This window comes from Mustela lutreola, chromosome 6 (assembly GCF_030435805.1).
Source record: "Mustela lutreola isolate mMusLut2 chromosome 6, mMusLut2.pri, whole genome shotgun sequence".
In the NCBI taxonomy this organism is placed as follows: domain Eukaryota; kingdom Metazoa; phylum Chordata; class Mammalia; order Carnivora; family Mustelidae; genus Mustela; species Mustela lutreola.
The window spans coordinates 44,969,542-44,987,328 of record NC_081295.1 but is presented as its reverse complement, the minus strand read 5'-3'; the positions used below and the strand labels follow the sequence as shown (position 1 = coordinate 44,987,328).

The window sequence follows — 17,787 nt, the reverse complement described above, 5'->3', positions numbered from 1 at the left end:
GCGCCCCTGGGTGGACATGAATTTTAGGGGGACACTATTCCATCTATTGCAGTGTCTGTTGTGCTAACTACTCAAGAGTTGGTTCACATCTAAGTGGCTGTTTTAAGCTATTTTTTTTTTTCTTTTCTTCTTTGATAGTTAATTTCTATCTTTTTTAGCCTCTCTTCTTTTCCTTATTTGACTTGCTCATCTGGGGAGAGAAATTTAAGTTACATCATTTTGGCCATTATACAGCAGACAGGCTTTGTCTGTGGGACAAGTGGTTTGTCACTCCCCACCCCTTCCCCATGTGGTATAAAGTGATATTTTCACTATCTCTCTGCTACATGGGGGATATGGGTTGTTGAGGAGAGGAGATTGCTGTGAGTGATGAGCCATCAGCAGTCTTCTCCACTTAGTGTTTTATAGTCCATAGACCTCAATGAGATGCCCTGCCCAGTAATTCCCAGTTCTTTGCTGCCTACCCCACAACTACCTCCTTCCTTGCATTCTCTTCCTTGAAGTTCCTCCTCAGAGGACATCCTTGAAGTTCCTCCTCAGAGGACATCCTTGAAGTTCCTCCTCAGAGGACATCCTTGAAGTTCCTCCTCAGAGGACATCCTTGAAGTTCCTCCTCAGAGGACATCCTTGGCAAACAGACTTCCTTTCAGCCCCACCTAATATATCACTTTAAAAGAATCCCCCAGTTCTTTCCCATTTCCCAGCATATGTATTTACCATAAATGAACATGTAGGATGGATGGTTTATTGGGCAGAGAGGAAACATGGAAGCAGGAGCAGTAGAATCTTACACATTTCCAGCCCTGGAAATGTATAAGGCTGTCTGCTTAGCCTCGTCCCCACCTTTCCCCAAGTAAGGAAGAGTTGCTCAGCTGATTGTTTGGTCTGGGGTGAGTAACTGGTGGTCTAATGATCAGAGTTCTCGTGTTCAGGCTCACACACTCATAGGCTCTCTTCTTTGGTCCTCCATTGTGCTGCTGGTTGCAGTGAGAAGTCCAGATGCTCTTTTGTTGCTCCATCAAATCATGCCTCTGCTTGTCAGACATTATTTCGATTTCTGGACCAGATGACTGGCCAGAAGATGCTATGAGCCTAATGTGGATTGGGGGTTGGAGCTAAGAAGAAGCTCTACTTAGTTGCTCAGAGGATGCTGCATACACCATCCAACCTAAGTGTTTCTTCACTTTGCACTGGAGGTAATTGGCTAAGCTAATGAAAACCAACACTCCTAGCGTTTTGCACTTGGCTTCCCTGTTACATATGTGCATGCTAGCACTCGTGTCTCAGCAGGAGGAGTGATTGTTGGAGAAGAATATGCATATTTTGGATCCTTTAGCCAAGTATCCCGAACAACCCAGCAACACCTCTCTAACAAGTCTGTTATAGACAATGTCTAAAATAAGAGAGCTGTATTGTTGAGTTAATGTACCTAGGCTATTTATTAGTTCGAATGATTGGGAACTGGCCACATTGTGGAAGCCTACGCGTGTTCACAGGTAGGCCATTGCAAAGGTGAAACTGTGTTCGTCAGTTATTGAAGATATGCAGCATGTACTTTGGAAGCGGTTTTGCACTAATCTATTGCATGGATGTACAGCAAAAGAGAATATCATTCTTCATGGCTCAGGCTAATGTGTTACTAAGTGGTTATTAGACACTAGTGCTTATGTCTCTGTATAAAAACTTCATTTTTACAGGATACCATAAGTTTTTATTAAACTTATTCAGTGAGAAGCTTGGAAATTGTGGCAATATTTTAGATCCTGTCATTAATTGACTATATATAGGGATCTAGTTCTTTGTCTTATCAAAGAGAAAGGTTATTATAATTGTGAAGACTATCATTTATGAAAGGTCTGTTACAGGATCATTGGCTAAATCAGAATTTAGAAATGAGGCTCACTTTTTTTTTTTTTTAAAGATTTATTTATTTATTTGACAGACAGAGATCACTGGTAGGCAGAGAGGCAGACGGTGGGGGTGTGCTGAGCAGGGAGCCCAGTGCGGGGCTTGATCCCAGGACCCAGAGATCATGACCTAAGCCAAAGGCAGAGGCTTAACCTACTGGGCCACCCAGGCCCCAGAAATGAGGCCACTTTAATTTAAGCTAAAATATATATTTAACTGCAGAAGCCATTAAAACCAGCAGGATTCTTAACCATCTTAAATGGATTGGCTGAACAAACCTAAATTTAAAAATCTTATGGCGCCTGGGGGCTCAGTGGGTTAAACCCTCTGCCTTCAGCTCAGGTCATGATCCCAGGGTCCTGGGATGGAGCCCCACATCGGACTCTCTGCTCAGTGGGGAGCCTGCTTCCCCCGCCCCCGCCTGCCTCTCTGCCTACTTCTGATCTCTGTCTGTCAAATAAATTTTAAAAATCTTTAAATTTAAAAATCTCTATATACAGCTTTGGCCTAATAAAATAATTGTTTGCTCTATTTAATAAGAATAAGAGTATTATATATATATATATGGTTTTTTAAAATTCTATTTATTTATTTGACACAGAGAGAGACATCATAAGTAGGCTGAGAGGCAGGCAGAGAGAAGGGGGAAGCAGGCTCCCTGCCGAGCAGAAAGCCTGATGCAGGGCTCGATCCCAGGATCCTGAGATCAGGACCTGGGCCAAAGGCAGAGGCTTAACCCACTGAGCCACCCAGGTGCCCCAAGAGTATAATATTTTTAAAAAATTAAAATTTTACTTATATCTAAGTTAGCCAGTTGGTTACTCATTTAACATTTCTTTTGTTCCAAAGGAAGCCAGAGTGATATAAATAAAGATTAAAAAAATATATGAACAAAACTATTAGAAATATTTTGTTACAGATAACATACAGTTATTATTATTATCATGGCTGACAGACACAATATAGGTAAAAATTTTCAGTAAATTCAGAAGGAAGAGATAACTGTGATTTCGTGGGGCCATTGTTCCAGAACTTAAGTGTACTCTTTGATGGGACAAACTGCTACTTGTTTTTACCTACAGGACATGAAGATTTGTTGCTCTGATAATTGTTAGTAAAAGTGCATTAGTAATTGCTCATCTATAAAGTTATCTTTGCTGCGACAGATGGCAAAGTTCTTATGTAGCTTTTATTTACAAATATACACGCAACTCCCATAATGTGTCAAAGGCAGCATATCTTTAAGTATATTTTGCTTCTTTATGACTTTGTCAGTGAACTTGCAGGAAATGACAGAGTAGCTTCCTTTTGAGCCCGAGGAAGCAATGTCTATAACCAGAGGCCAAAGAGAGTCCACTGGAGGGAAACTAAAGCCCACAAAAATTAAATACTTATCCATAGCGACCCAGAAAATCATTAAGCACAAATTCTCTGACTCCCGAGACAAGCTCTTTTTTGACCCTCATTTATGACGTCACATGCCTCCCTGTGGCACCTTCTGGGCACGCCTCTCCTGGTGTATGCTTTGGCACAGCTAGCTTTATTGAGGCTGATAACCAGGCCTTGAAATGCGCGTTCCACTTGGCGGTGTTAGGCAGTTTCAGATGTAGGATCTGAACCAGGTCCTTACCACCACATAGCGACTTCAGTCCTTTTGGACAACTTCAGTGGAACAACACTAGAAATTCCTTGCACAGATCATGAGCTACGTGTGACCCCCCAGCTTCTTCTCAGTTCATGTAATCTTTCATCTCTTCTAGGGTATCTGGCCTGGATTGTTGTTCCCATTTATGCTGCCTCATCTCTCAGTGCTTTAAAGAAATAGTTAACTATGCAAACATGAGGATTGCAACAGAGAAATATTCAAAAAGTGTTTGTACTGCTTGCTTTAAAAAAAAATTTTTTTTGGCTTAATTGCTCAAGGTGAATTAACGAGATGGCTAAGAACTCATTGCGAATGAGATTGTGTGAAATCTGTCAACCTAGTCCAGTCTTGCTTCCGGATCCTGTGTTCTTCCCATGGCCGAGGCATCGTTCTTCCTTGTATCCATGGCTGTGTCTGTTAAGACCTTTCATACAATAGCCTCAGAACTCTGGTTGCAATTAGGGTTTTGATTAGCTGTCAGTGATGTCATAGCCATGGTTATTTTAAATCCACTGTGCTAAGTGTTTTCCTTTTCTTAATGTACTGTAGAAATTCCATTGCTTGACAGCAATAAGACACTTCAGGCACTACATTTCAGGGCCAATATTGCACTTCTCATGGAGTTAAGACATTTGGCCTTCAGCCTCGTGACTTATAACACAATCTGAGTTATGCTATAATCACCCAGATATATACATGGCCTGTTGTGTTTTATGGCTTAAATGGAACCTGTCCCAGCGCCTCATCAACTGACAAGGTGGGAATATAGCCCCGAATGACTGTTCAGATTCCCACTGGGAGTTGCTTTTGGTCAGATCTCCTTTTGCTGTTCAGGGGTTACATTGAAACTCTGGAGGTCGGTATATTTACCACACAACAGAAATCAAAACTTCCAGCATCTCAGGTCTCCCTGCCAGACTGCCCAACTTAGGTTGCCAAATATCTCCCTCTCAACACATTTATTGAACTTTAAAACGGCAGAACAGCATTGAATGAAGTCCAGTAATTTTTATAGGATATATTTAAGTCACTAAACTTTGAAGACTATTCCAACATTAATTATAAAGTTTCTGTGTCTGGATAACATATTGTTAACAGTTATTTTGCAAGTGCTAATGGCAAGATGGAAGATTTCCAATAATTTTATTGAGGAAGTAGCAATTAAAATGTTGAGCACTACAGGGTACATACAAAATAAAAATAATTTTGCAAACATGGCATTGTACATCATGACAGAGATGGAGATGTACTCTTTCTTTTCACATAGATATAATGATTTTGCCTTTCCACCTGTTTTTATTCAGAGAAGATCAAGAGGTCTCTTTTTTGTTTGTTTGTTAATATTTAAAGGCAGTGTGAAATGCCAGCGCTCCAGGCTGGCTTGATATTATTTACCACAACATCATGAAATGATTTTAAGACAAGTTGTTATCCATATTTCTTTCAATAACAAATATCATTAAAATGAGATCATTGGCTTTGTGTGACAATTTATGACTCTGGAAACGCATGAGCTGTCTTTTCTAAAGACTTTCAAAGACCTCATCTAGCATGGTTTTCCTCCAGAGCTCTCTTGGGTGACCACCCAGCTTCCAGACTCACCCTACCACAGTCAGCCAGCATCTTCAGGTCATTAGCCTGTCAGAATCCTGACAGCAGAATGATGGACAGCAGGACATGGCAGGTGGGAGGGAGAGCCCTCGAGTACATATGGTGTCGGGCAAGACCTAGAGGATTAAAAGGACTTGCCCATGGTCACACAGCTGGGGAGCATTAGACAGTGCATGTGGACTTGGTCCAGGAGTGTGTCATCTTTACCATTGATTGCTTCCAATCATTTTAAATTTAGAGTGAGAATTGTCAATTGTACAATCAAGACAGAATAAAAACAAACTAATTTTCTGTCAGTTTGGTGACATTATATTTTGAAAGGGATTTTAGACCAAGAGCACAGCTGCTTTCCAACTTTACTTGATCACCACTTTCTTTTTTAGGCATATTCTGATTGCTGTATAACTTGGGCCCAGGTTTCCCTCATTCATTTGGTAAAATAATTCTTTTACCTGTATTTTTAATTTTGGTTTAGATCTATAGTTGGAATGCTTATCAGGACTGGCTGATGATATCAACACTATGCTATAATATCACTAAAGGAATTTTTCTGCTAAAATATTTTATTAAGGTTCTGCTTTTGGGGGATTGATATGTACTTCCCTTGGTTTTCCTTTGTGGATCATTTGTTTAAAAACACCTTTTCTCTGAAGGATCACACAAGAGCAGTAGGATCAGGAATGCGTTTTTCTTTTTTCATTCAAGAAAAATAAGCATACAGAAACCGAAGTTATCTAGGAATTTTTCACCCATTTTTGCTAAATCAGAGGGATTTTTGGACACATTTTTATGGGTCAGTCCTCGGAAAGAGAGTAGTTCTTATTAATGGGGTTTCCTCTGTTTTAGCTTATATACTTATGGAATTAATTCTTATATTCTCATATTACCTTATTTACTCAGTCTTATGAATTCTAAATATTAAAGTAGATTATTAGATTTATAATTAATTTTCTTAACTATTTTGTTTAATAACCTATCAATATCAAGGGCATATGAATATCAGTTGAGTAATGCCTTCCTAGAGATTCATAATCCAAACTAAAATACTAAAATACAACCTAAAATACTTCTTTAAGTTGCCATCCTATTAAAAGATTGATCATTAGTTGCTTTATTGCCTCTTATGAGAGGATTTACTATTTGTTATTTATTCCTTAGTAGTTATTCTTTGTTCATAGTGAGTGAATATATGACCACCCCACCTTAGTCTCACAAGGGGCAAATATGTCCTTTCTTCTTATGCTCAATGTGTTATGATCTCTTCACTTAATGGATGTTCAAAAAACTTCTCACAGTCAGGTGGGCAGCTGAAGATATGTATTTAATTCATATATTTTTTCTTCAAGAAAATTAATCCCGATTTTTGAGTCACAGAAACCCTTGCGTTTAGAAAAAAAAATTATTATTGATTATACGTAGATGACATTGAATATTTTTCTGATTTTTCCAAGTGATTTTTGAAATTTCCAGACCATGAAAGAGAGTGAGGCTTCTGCTTAAGAACCAATATCAGGGATAGATAGTAAATGTTAAGTGAATTTCAGCATAAAAATATCACTCTTCTATTTTGCTAATATACCTCAAAGAACATGTACAAAATTGATTTTGAAAGATAAGTTTTTAATGCTAGAAATAAAACTTATATAAATAGAATTTGGTTACAAAGGTGACCCTAGAAAATAAATAACCTTCCTGTTAATGGTTGGGCCCCCTGGGAGCCAATTAGTGAAATCTTAGTGAAAATTTTGTGTCAGGTTCTGAAACAGTTAATGTCTGAAAGGTGTACATTTTTCCCCAGGATGGATGTAAGTGCATCTGATGGGATGAGTGTCGTTAAAAAGAACTTGGAATAACTATTACCTTTACAAGAATTACTGGAAAAAACACAAGTTACCTGTAACTGAAAGCTTTTATCACCAATACTCCGGAATTCTTGCTTCTTTCCTCTTGATTTTGTTTCATGGCCTCATGATGCTGTGGCTGTTCTATCAGATATTAAGCACCAGGGTTTGGACTAGACCCAGTGTAGCCAATGAGAGGCAGTATCCTCTAGAGTTCGATGGTCTGGGCTTTGAAGACTGACTGATGTGGGTTTGGTTACTGTTTCTGCTTTCCATCTGTGTGAAGTTGGAAAATCCAGGTGTATATGACTTCCTCTTACTATATTGCTTCTAACCAGAATGGTAAGACAATTACAGGGACTGAAAGGGCAAACACTTTCAGAATATATTAAAAATATGCATTTTTTAATGGAAAGGACTCTTTATTTCAATAACCCAACAGTCTTGTGAACTTGTCAAATTATCTATGAAGACAGTTTTTGATGATGTTCTTTTTGAAAGAAGGCTAGCAGTGGTGAAGACTTCTAGATGATCAACCAAAGCTTTTCTTCCCTTTCCAGGGCACACAGCCAGATGACGCTTCCCAGACTATCTTATACTGAAGTGTAGCCAGGTGACTGGGCTTTAGTCAGTGGATGGAATAGCAGTGATCTGTAGTATTTCTGAGCTTGGTGCATAAACAACCTCCCATGATAGATTCTCTGTGCTCTTTTCCTTCACAGAAATTGAAGTAGAGGAGTATGGCAACATCAGAAGTTGTGTGTTAAAGCTGGTGGAGCCACAATATGGAAGGAGCCTAGGATCCTGAATCAGTGCCCAGAGGTGAGCCACGGTTAATCAGGAATACTCATTTTGACTGTGCATGAATGAGAAATAAGTGCATGAGGCATTAGAAGCTTTGTTTTTGTTTTTTTTTCTTAATACTAGTGTGTATTACCTTAACTAATATTCTGTATAATTAGTATCTCACATAGAATTTATTTTCTTTCATAATTTATTACATGTTAATATTAGGAGTTCTGCTTATCAGCTTTCAATGATGTCATTGCAAATGAGTGAAACAGTTCACGTTGAATAACTATGTTTATCCATTGGACGATATCATCACTATGCTTATTTTTACTGTTTTTTTTTTTTTTTTTTTGTCATCCCTGAATTTACCAAAATACATGAGAAGCTTGTCCAATTTCAGTTTTTCTTTTACTGAGGCCATGGATCCCTCCATCCCCACCTTGACACTGGAATTCTGCCTAAAATGAAACAGCAACAGAACAGAGGTCAAGAACTTGGAAGGATTCATGTGGAAGAAACCAGGTACAGCTTGATTTAATATCAGTATTTCATGTGTTCAGAGAGTGGAGTTTCAGGCTACAAGATAACAGCCCATCATTTTTATGCCCTTCCATCTGTGAAAAGCTGTTCCTCAATGCACAGCGTATGAACAACCTAGCAGCTTTTCATTTTAGGCACTATATTCTGAAAAAAAGAGAGAGAGAGAGAGAGAGTAAGAGAGATCTTTTGATGCATAACCAAGAACACTTGAAATCTATGGAGTTTTAGAGCCAGACTCATAAAGAATTCAGACTTGCCCCTGAAACATATTGCTAGAGAAAGGTACAGAACACAAATCTTTAAAACGCTGCCTGCTGCATATACAAAACAAAGGTTACGCCCTATACCATCCACCAGTGAAGAAACAAGTGTGTGCATTAAGAGATAATAGAATAGGAGGAGCCACAGGAATAGAATAAGCATTTTAAAGGAGGGGTTTGGCAGGGGGAGGGATAAATAGATGGAACATAAGATTTTTAAGGCAGTGAAAATACTCCGTATGATATTACAACAAGGAATACGTGCCATTGTAGATTTGTCCAGACCCGTAGACATAACACCAAGACTGAATCCCAATGTAAGCTATGGACTTTTGGTGATTATGTGCCAATGTAGGCTTCATCACTTATAATAAATGTACCACTCTGGTTGGGGAGACTGTTAATGGTATAGGCTATGCATGTGTGGGTGTTGGGAGTAGATGGGAAACTTCTGTACCTTTTCTTAATTGAACATAAAATTGCTCTTTAAAAAAGTCTTTAAAATTTTTAAAGAAAAATCCAAGATGTAATATATTAACATTTACAGGGTGAGGTTTTGTTTAAAAAGTATGAATAATAATAATTATAATAATAATACAGATAAATCCCATTAAAACAAGTCCCATTGTAAAACAGCAAAGCATAAAATAAGAGGGACCCATATTCTCATATTTCTCACAGAACTCCTGGAATAATGCAAGGCAATAGAAAAACCAGAGGTTTCTATCCCATTCTGTCTTCCTCTCATTCTTGTGGTATTGTATACATCAGTGCAAACCTTGGACTAGGGTTTCTTAGGTACCATCCCAGGTTAGGGACTCATTAAGCAGGGACCTAGCCTCCCATTAAGGTATCCACTAGTACCCATAAGCTATAAAACACTGAAGGACCCTGTGGCAACAAAAAGACCAATTAGTCTGAGGATGGCTCTCTCTCTCTCTTTTTTTAAAGATTTTATTTATTCATTTATTTGAGTGAAAGAGAGCACGAACAGTGGGGAAGGGGCAGAGGGAGAGGAGAAGCAGACTCCCCGCTGAGCAGGGAGCCCAAAGTGGGACTGGATCCCAGGATCCTGGGATCATGACCTGAGTTGAAGGCAGACGCCTAACTGACTGAGCCACCCAGCTTCCCCCGATGGCTCTAATAGCTCCAAGCCTAAAGACAGGATTGTTGCCCCTTTTAATGTACTTTTTTTTAAAATTTTTTATTTTTTATAAACATATATTTTTATCCCCAGGGGTACAGGTCTGTGAATCACCAGGTTTACACACTTCACAGCACTCACCAAAGCACATACCCTCCCCAATGTCCATAATCCCACCCCCTTCTCCCAAACCCCCTCCCCCCAGCAACCCTCAGTTTGTTTTGTGGGATTTAGAGTCACTTATGGTTTGTGTGATCATCTTTTCAATGGGAAGGCCTTTCTCTGTGAACTCTTTAGGAGTCATAGGAGCGACTTTTCAGAAAAGTAGCACTTTTGTTGAGTCATACCTAAATCATAACAACATGAAAATTTCAACGAGTATAGCTTTTTAAGTGAACCACCTTTCTCCCAAAGATGATTCTATCACATCTCTTCTGTCCCATCTCTCAGTGTAGGAATTGCAAGCCTCTTCAACATGTGATTCAAGTGAATCATGATATGTATCTTTAAAAAAACTCTTAAAATGTAAAGAGATGTATCTTTGAGATGGTCTTTTGAGCTGCCATTCATTCATTCATTCATTCATTCCACTTTAACTAAACACCTGCTATGTTCTAGGTCCTAAGTACTGTAAAGCCCTAAGGAATACATAAACAAAAAACCAATCAAATAAAAACCAAAGCATCCTACAGTTCTTGGATGAAGAAATGAAGTGTTGAATGTCCATCATTTTACTCCATCCTACAAAGGAGGTACTAGTAGGATCCTTATTTTTCAGATGAGCAAACAGGTATAGAGTTGTTAAGTTGCCCATCCAAACTGGGAAAGGGCAAGAGCCCAGTTTGTTCTAGCCTAGCATGTGTGCTTCAATCTCCAAACAATAGTGTCTCCCATGGACTCTACTCTGGGATACTATTGTGTATTCTACTGATGGGGATACATGTGCAAGCAAGTAATTTTAACACATCAAGGATATACAATGTGATACCAGAGCACAGCAGGGAAAGAGAATAAATGTGCACTGGGGAAGTGGGAAAAAGAAGTGCAACGACATGGGAGTTGCAGGATGAAGATTCCGGGACAGATACTCTAAGCAGAGGGGAATTGTGTTCAAACCCAAAAAGGCATGAGCTGGTTGAACGCAGATGAGATTATCAGCATGGAGGTTAGGCTGAGCAGGTAGAGGCCAGAGGCCAGATTATTAAGAATTCTAATTGTACCAATAAGCACTGGGTGATGTATGGAATTTTTGAGTCATCATATTGCATTCTTAAAACTAATATAACACTGTATGTTAACTATACTGGAATTGATATTTAAAAAAAGAATCTAAATGCATAGTATGTTGAAAAGGTCCTTAAGCAGAAATATTAGGTGGATGGCCTCCCTCACTGCCCCTGTCCCCTGCAAACTTTCTGTACTGCTGGAAATGGACAGAATAGGGCAGTGCTGATGGGTGGACAGAAAGATGACCTTTGTACTTTCATTTTTTGTTTTCATTTCTGAGGCTTTATTTTAGATCAAGGAGTGAGATTTATGTCTTGTAGAAGGAGTCATATATACATAAATCCTGATGACATCTTCCATGGCTTCCTTGGGATTCTATGATTTAGTTGCTATGTTGGAAACTTTGTATATATTATTTTATTAATCCTCAAAAACATTTTTTTAAAGATTTTATTTATTTGTTTGACTGAGAGAGAGATCACAAGTAGGCAGAGAGGCAGGCAGAGAGAGAGGGGAAGCAGGCTCCCCACTGAGCAGAGAGCCTGATGTGGGGTTTGATCCCAGGACCCTGAGATCATGACCTGAGCGGAAGACAGAGGCTTAATCCCCTGAGCCACCCAGGTGCCCCAATCCTCAAAAAGATTCTTGAAATGATGCTGCATTTGCATTCTACTGGTAGATATCTATGGGAAAAATCTCCATTTCATTAATGGGAAAATGGAGGCTCTGAGACTTTAAAATACTTGCCCAAAATAATAGGACTACATGTAGCAAGGAAAAAGAAAAAGGAGTACTAGTTATATTCTCAGCAAGGAAAATAGAGTTAGATGATATTTGCAACCTTCTAAAAGGCTTCATTGAGATGTGTAGGTCATGGCATATCTGTGTTCTTTCTTAGAAAATTTCAGTACTTCTGTAATCACACTTAATATTTTCAGTCTCCTCACTAAAGAAAAATAAATTTTCAATTAAACTATGAGCTCTAAGGGAAAAATACCATGGGCAAACACAAAACAACTCTCTTGGATTAATAGCAATTTACATAGCAAATCTAAAGAGATTGTGCAGTGCTATCACATAATTTTTTTTCTTTTTTTTTTTTTTTTGTATTGTTGTCTGGAACCATACACTGACTGCTTGCCATTCTCTGCAGTGGGAGTTCAGGCAGCATCCAGCCAAAGTAAAATAGATTTTATAAAATCAAATTGATTTTTTTTTTAATTTTTGCTGTTTGCCCTCAACATAGCACCATTTCTCATATACTTGAGGCTGACCTAAGGTTGGGAAATTTGCCAATCAATTGTTCAGACTTCTTTCTTTATTTTATAATCCATAGGATACTATTGACCAACACAGGAAAACATCTGTTATAAAGAAAGCCAAAAGCTACTAAGAACTTAATAATAGATGGTCACCTTGTCCTTTTTGTAGGCACTCCAGAGTTGAATATTAATTTCAATCAACCCAGTTATCTTTAATTAATTACATTCTTCTAGAGGTTGATGCCTCACGTTGTTCAACTTTTTACAAGGCAAATAGGATAATTTGCCTAACGATTCCAGCATTTGGAGTAGAGCTGGGAGGGAGTTAGCAGATACAGCACCACTCATTTTCACTCCTTAGCAGAGGGTTGAAGTTCAGCCAGAGGTCTTGTAGAATAGGAGTTTTTAGAGGATATTTAGTGAGGTCCCCATTGGAACATTATCTATATCGCAAACAACCGTACATCATTTGGTAATCATGGGCAAGTTTCAGCTTGGGAAAGACCTCATGTTCATTAGCTTTATGTAAAATGGAGAGGTCCCAATTTTGAGAATGCCAGCATACTTCTAGTCTATCAAATCCCTCATGTCAGGCAGGATTATCTAGTGGAGGAGTAGAGAGGTAGGGGAAAGGGAAAGAAGCTCTTGGGCCATGCCTGGACACCAGGAAGTTTTCACACACCCTTCTTGGCAAGGATATCAAATGAAGGTTCCATGGCTTCCAAAATCTATTAAAGCTTTAACACACTCTACTCCTAAGCTCTGTCATTTGCTTTCTCAGTTGAAAGCAGGGATTTAGCTGTCCAACCTGCATGGTGGGGGAGAAAGAGGTCCCAAAGAGCTACCTGCTGCTGTTGTCATGAATTCTCCCTGCTCCATACATTCGGGTGTGGCCAATGGGAGCTCAGGAAGCAGTCACGTGTTCAGCTAGCCAGAGAACTTTTGTAAAAAAAATATTTTATTTATTTATTTATTTATTTGTCAGAGAGAAAGAGAGAGAGAGGGAGAGGGAGAAGGAGAGAGACCACAAGTAGGGGGAAACAGCAGGCAGAGGTAGAAGCAGGCTCCCCAAGGAGCAGGAAGCCCCATGTGGGACTCAGTCCCAGGATCCTGGGATCATGACCTGAGCTGAAGGCAGACACTTAACTGACTGAGCCACCCAGGCATCCCCAGAACACTTGTACAAATGGCCTGACCCTCCAAGCTTGGCTGTAACTATCTATTTCTATTACTTCAGATCTTGTAGCAAATCCTCCTTGCCCTGCTCATTCACTGGCTTTCAAACTCCTGAGGACACAAACCCATAGTAAAAGCCAAAAGATATTTGATACGTAACTACATACAAACATACAACTTATACAAAAATTTCATTAATAAAAGTCAGGCAGGAACAGACAATAGTCTTAGCCACAGTTTTATTGTAAATCTGCGTATCATTAGCAGAGGAATGTACATTGACAGGTAGCTTTGTCCAATAAGAATGCAACAATATAGAAGAGAAAGGGATTTGGAGAGAGAGGGGTTGAGGAACACATGAGAAAACTGGATCCTAGCTTAACTCACAGATTTGAATGACACCCACTGTGGAGAAGCAATGCTCAGAAACTGTACTTTCTGGAGGGGTTGCTTCAAGGGTTCAATCATTAAAACAAACTTCATTTTACCAATGGCTCTTGAGGCATTGAAAACAGGGCGGATGAAGTCTTGCTGGAATTTCATGCAAGTTACCGTCTGACCTCTCTGGTGCTGTCTCAGTATAACAATGAGAAGACAGAGAGAAACAGAAAACATTCACACAGATCCTGCTGGAAGAATGCTCACCCAGCTAAAAGACTGATTCACTGGGAGCTCAAATAGCCAGCCCAGGATGCTATGCAGAAATAAATCTCCGTGGGGAAATGGAAACTGGCTATCTGACACATTTACAGTGTACAATTCGGTCTCTTTATTGGAAGAAATTAATAAAACTCCATTAGAAGGCTCAGAAATAGGGATCTACTTTAGCTTAAATCTTAAACAATATCAGTAACATGGAGAGTTATTAAAGAATGTTTACCTTCCAAAGAAAATAAATGGGTTGCTCAACACTAAAGTCAAACTCCTGAAACAATATGAAGAAACTCAAATTTTGTAGTAATAAAAATTTTAATTTCCAGTAACAGCTAGCAGCCACTCTCTAGCTTAATAGGATTATTATTATTACCACGAAGACCAGTTTGAGTGGAGACTGAGGGACATGGATATTCATGCTTATCTTGCTTTTTCATGGGTGAGCCAATGACTTGTACCTACATAAAGATGTTTATTCCCATTCTTGCAGCATTTCAGCTTCTAAGAATGTATTTAACCCAAGCATATAACCATAAATGTGTTCAAACATTGATCTATATAGATGTTTCTTGCAGCATGGCTTGTAATAGAAATAGTACAAAAAAGAAGCAGAACAAATTTTACTTTGGAAGGGGCTTATATGGCTACTCTCACACCTTTACCTGGTGGATACCAGCCCAGTGCATCCACCTTAGCTCTGAGGTGCTCCCCACCATCATCTCTTACCTGAACTACTGTCACACACCCTAACTGGTATTGGGGCTTCCACAGTTGTCCTTCTCCAAGACATTTTTCAACAGCAGCAACACGGATCTTAAACCATAAGTCAGATCAATGTCATTCCACTGCTTAAATGGTCTTGGGGGCTTTCTGCTGTGCTTGAAATAAAATCTAAACTTGTACCATGTCTTCAAGGTCCCTGCAGGAAATGGTCCCATCTGTTCTCACTTGTTTGTGCCCCCTTTGTTGTTTGGTTTTCATTTCATATTGAAATATAACTTAGAGTAAATGCACAGACAGGTGTGGATAACTTGAATTTTTTTTCATACTTTTTAAATTTTTCAGCATAACAGTATTCATTATTTTTTCACCACACCCAGTGCTCCATGCAATCCGTGCCCTCTAGAATACCCACCACCTGGTACCCTAACCTCCCACCCCCCCCCGCCACTTCAAACCCCTCAGATTGTTTTTCAGAGTCCATAGTCTCTCATGGTTCACCTCCCCTTCCAATTTTCCCCAACTCCCTTCTCTTCTCTAACTCTCCTTGTCCTCCATGCTATTTGTTATGCTCCACAAATAAGTGAAACCATATGATAATTGACTCTCTCTGCTTGGCTTATTTCACTCAGCATAATCTCTTCCAGTCCCAACCATGTTGCTACAAAAGTTGGGTATTCATCCTTTCTGATGGAGGCATAATACTCCATAGTGTATATGGACCACATCTTCCTTATCCATTCGTCCGTTGAAGGGCATCTTGGTTCTTTCCACAGTTTGGCGACCGTGGCCATTGCTGCTATAAACATTGGGGTACAGATGGCCCTTCTTTTCACGACATCTGAACTCCTCAAACTCAACACACACAAAACAGACAATCATATCAAAAAATGGGCAGAAGATATGAACAGACACTTCTGCAATGAAGACATATAATATAATTATATAATTATATAATTATAATATAATGAAGACATGGCTATCAGGCACATGAAAAAATGTTCATCATCACTAGCCATCAGGGAGATTCAAATTATAACCACATTGAGATATCACCTTACACACCAGTTAGAATGGCCAAAATTAACAAGACAGGAAACAACATGTGTTGGAGGGGATGTGGAGAAAGGGGAACCCTCTTCCACTGTTGGTGGAAATGCAAGTTGGTGCAGCCTCTTTGGAGAACAGTGTGGAGATTCCTCAAGAAATTAAAAATAGAACTTCCCTATGACCCTGCAATTGCACTCCTGGGTATTTACCCCAAAGATACAGAGGTCGTGAAAAGAAGGATAACTTGAATTTTGACAAATGTATTCACACCTGTATCATGATATAGAACAATTCTGATACCCCAGAAAAAAATACCTTTCTTATTTAAGGGACTATTATCAAGATTTCTATCAAGATAGATGAATTTTGTCTATGCTAGAATTTCATATAAGTAGAAGTGTATGGAATCATCTTTTTTGTGTCTGGTTTCTTGCAAACCACATAATGATTTTGAGATTCATGTATGTTCTTAGTTCTAGGAGTCCGTTCTTTTTTATTGTTGAGTAGTATTTCATTATATACCCCAAGGTGTTAATTTCCTGGCTACCTTTGATAATAGTCTATAATACTCTTGCCTGTACTCATCCATCTCCAGCCATGCTGATCTTTGCTCTCTTGAACAAGCTTCTTTTGAATCATTAGGGTCTTTGCATCAGGCGTTCCTTGTGCATGGAATGCTCTTCCCTCATTCTTGGCATGGCTGTTTTCTTCTCATTTCAGGTCTCAGCTAAAGTCCTCCCTTCCCAGAGAGGCTTTCTCTGGCTGACCTTTATAAAGCACCTCATGTGAGTTTTTCCTATTACTCCTTTTTTTTCTGGTATAACACTGATCATAATTTGCAAGTGTTTTATTTATTTTTCTAGTCACTAGTTCTTTGTTTTCCCTTCCAAAATTTAAGCTCTCTAAAAGCAGATACAAGGTCTCTTCTTCATTACTTGTCCCCAGCACTTATTGGAGTATCTGACATATGGAAAGAATTCAATAAATTTTGGGTAAGACCAACTTGATTCAAATAAATATTAATTATTTAAATTTGAATTATTATTTCAATAGCCACTAATACCCTTGAGGAAAAATATATTTTATAGAATATTTAGGTTAGAAGGCAGTTCAATAGGTAAGTTACATAACAGTATGCATTGCATAAACTCATTTTGATAAAAGTAAAATTTATATGTGTCCGTCTATAATTAAAACATTTACTCTTTCTCTCTAAAAAAATAAATAAATCTTGAATAAAGGGGCACTCTGGATGACTCAGTTGGTTGAGCTATGGACTCTTGGTTTTGGCTCAGGTCATGATCTCGGGGTCCTGAGAGTGAGCCCCACATAGGGCTCTGTGCTCAGCAAAGTGACTGCTTGAGATTCTCTCTCTCCTTCTCCCTCTGCTCCTCCCCCAACACTAGAGTGCACTCTCTCTCTCTAAAAATAAATAAACAATCTTTTTAAAAAAATACCTAGTGGTGTAATTTTTATCTTCTTCATCACGCTTTTTATATTTTCTGGAGTCTATGCAATGAATATGAATGATTTCAATACTTGCAATAAACAATTTATCTTTTTTTTTAAAGATTTTATTTATTTATTTGACAGAAAGAGATCACAAGTAAGCAGAGAGGCAGGCAGAGAGAGAGAGAGGAGGAAGCAGGCTCCCCACTGAGCAGAGAACCCGATGTGGGACTTGATCCCAGGACCCTGAGATCATGACCTGATCCGAAGGCAGAGGCTTTAACCCACTGAGCCACCCAGGCGTCCCAACAATTTATCTTTAATCAGCGGCTTTCATCTCTAGTTCAGTGCCCTGTTGACCCCTGTGTCTTCCTGGGCCTGGATTGCATTAGGCAGGCACAGGTTGAGTCCTGATTAGAAGGAGTTCATTCTGGGTATTTCGTGAGAGTAGAGGGTGGCCTTTTCAGAAACAGAGAAGTCTGAAAGAAACAGAGAAGTCTCCTGTCTA

At 39.0% G+C, this 17,787-nt stretch overlaps 1 long non-coding RNA gene across 2 annotated transcripts in view; it reads left to right on the top strand.

The window, feature by feature from the left end:
* Window positions 1–17,787, top strand: part of LOC131833633 (uncharacterized) — a 90,281-nt gene that overhangs the window by 45,250 nt on the left and 27,244 nt on the right. For both annotated transcript variants that reach the window (XR_009354559.1, XR_009354558.1), the window contains exons 4-5: window positions 7,728–7,827; window positions 8,183–8,319. This is a non-coding gene — a long non-coding RNA (uncharacterized LOC131833633). The remainder of the gene's footprint in view (window positions 1–7,727; window positions 7,828–8,182; window positions 8,320–17,787) is intronic.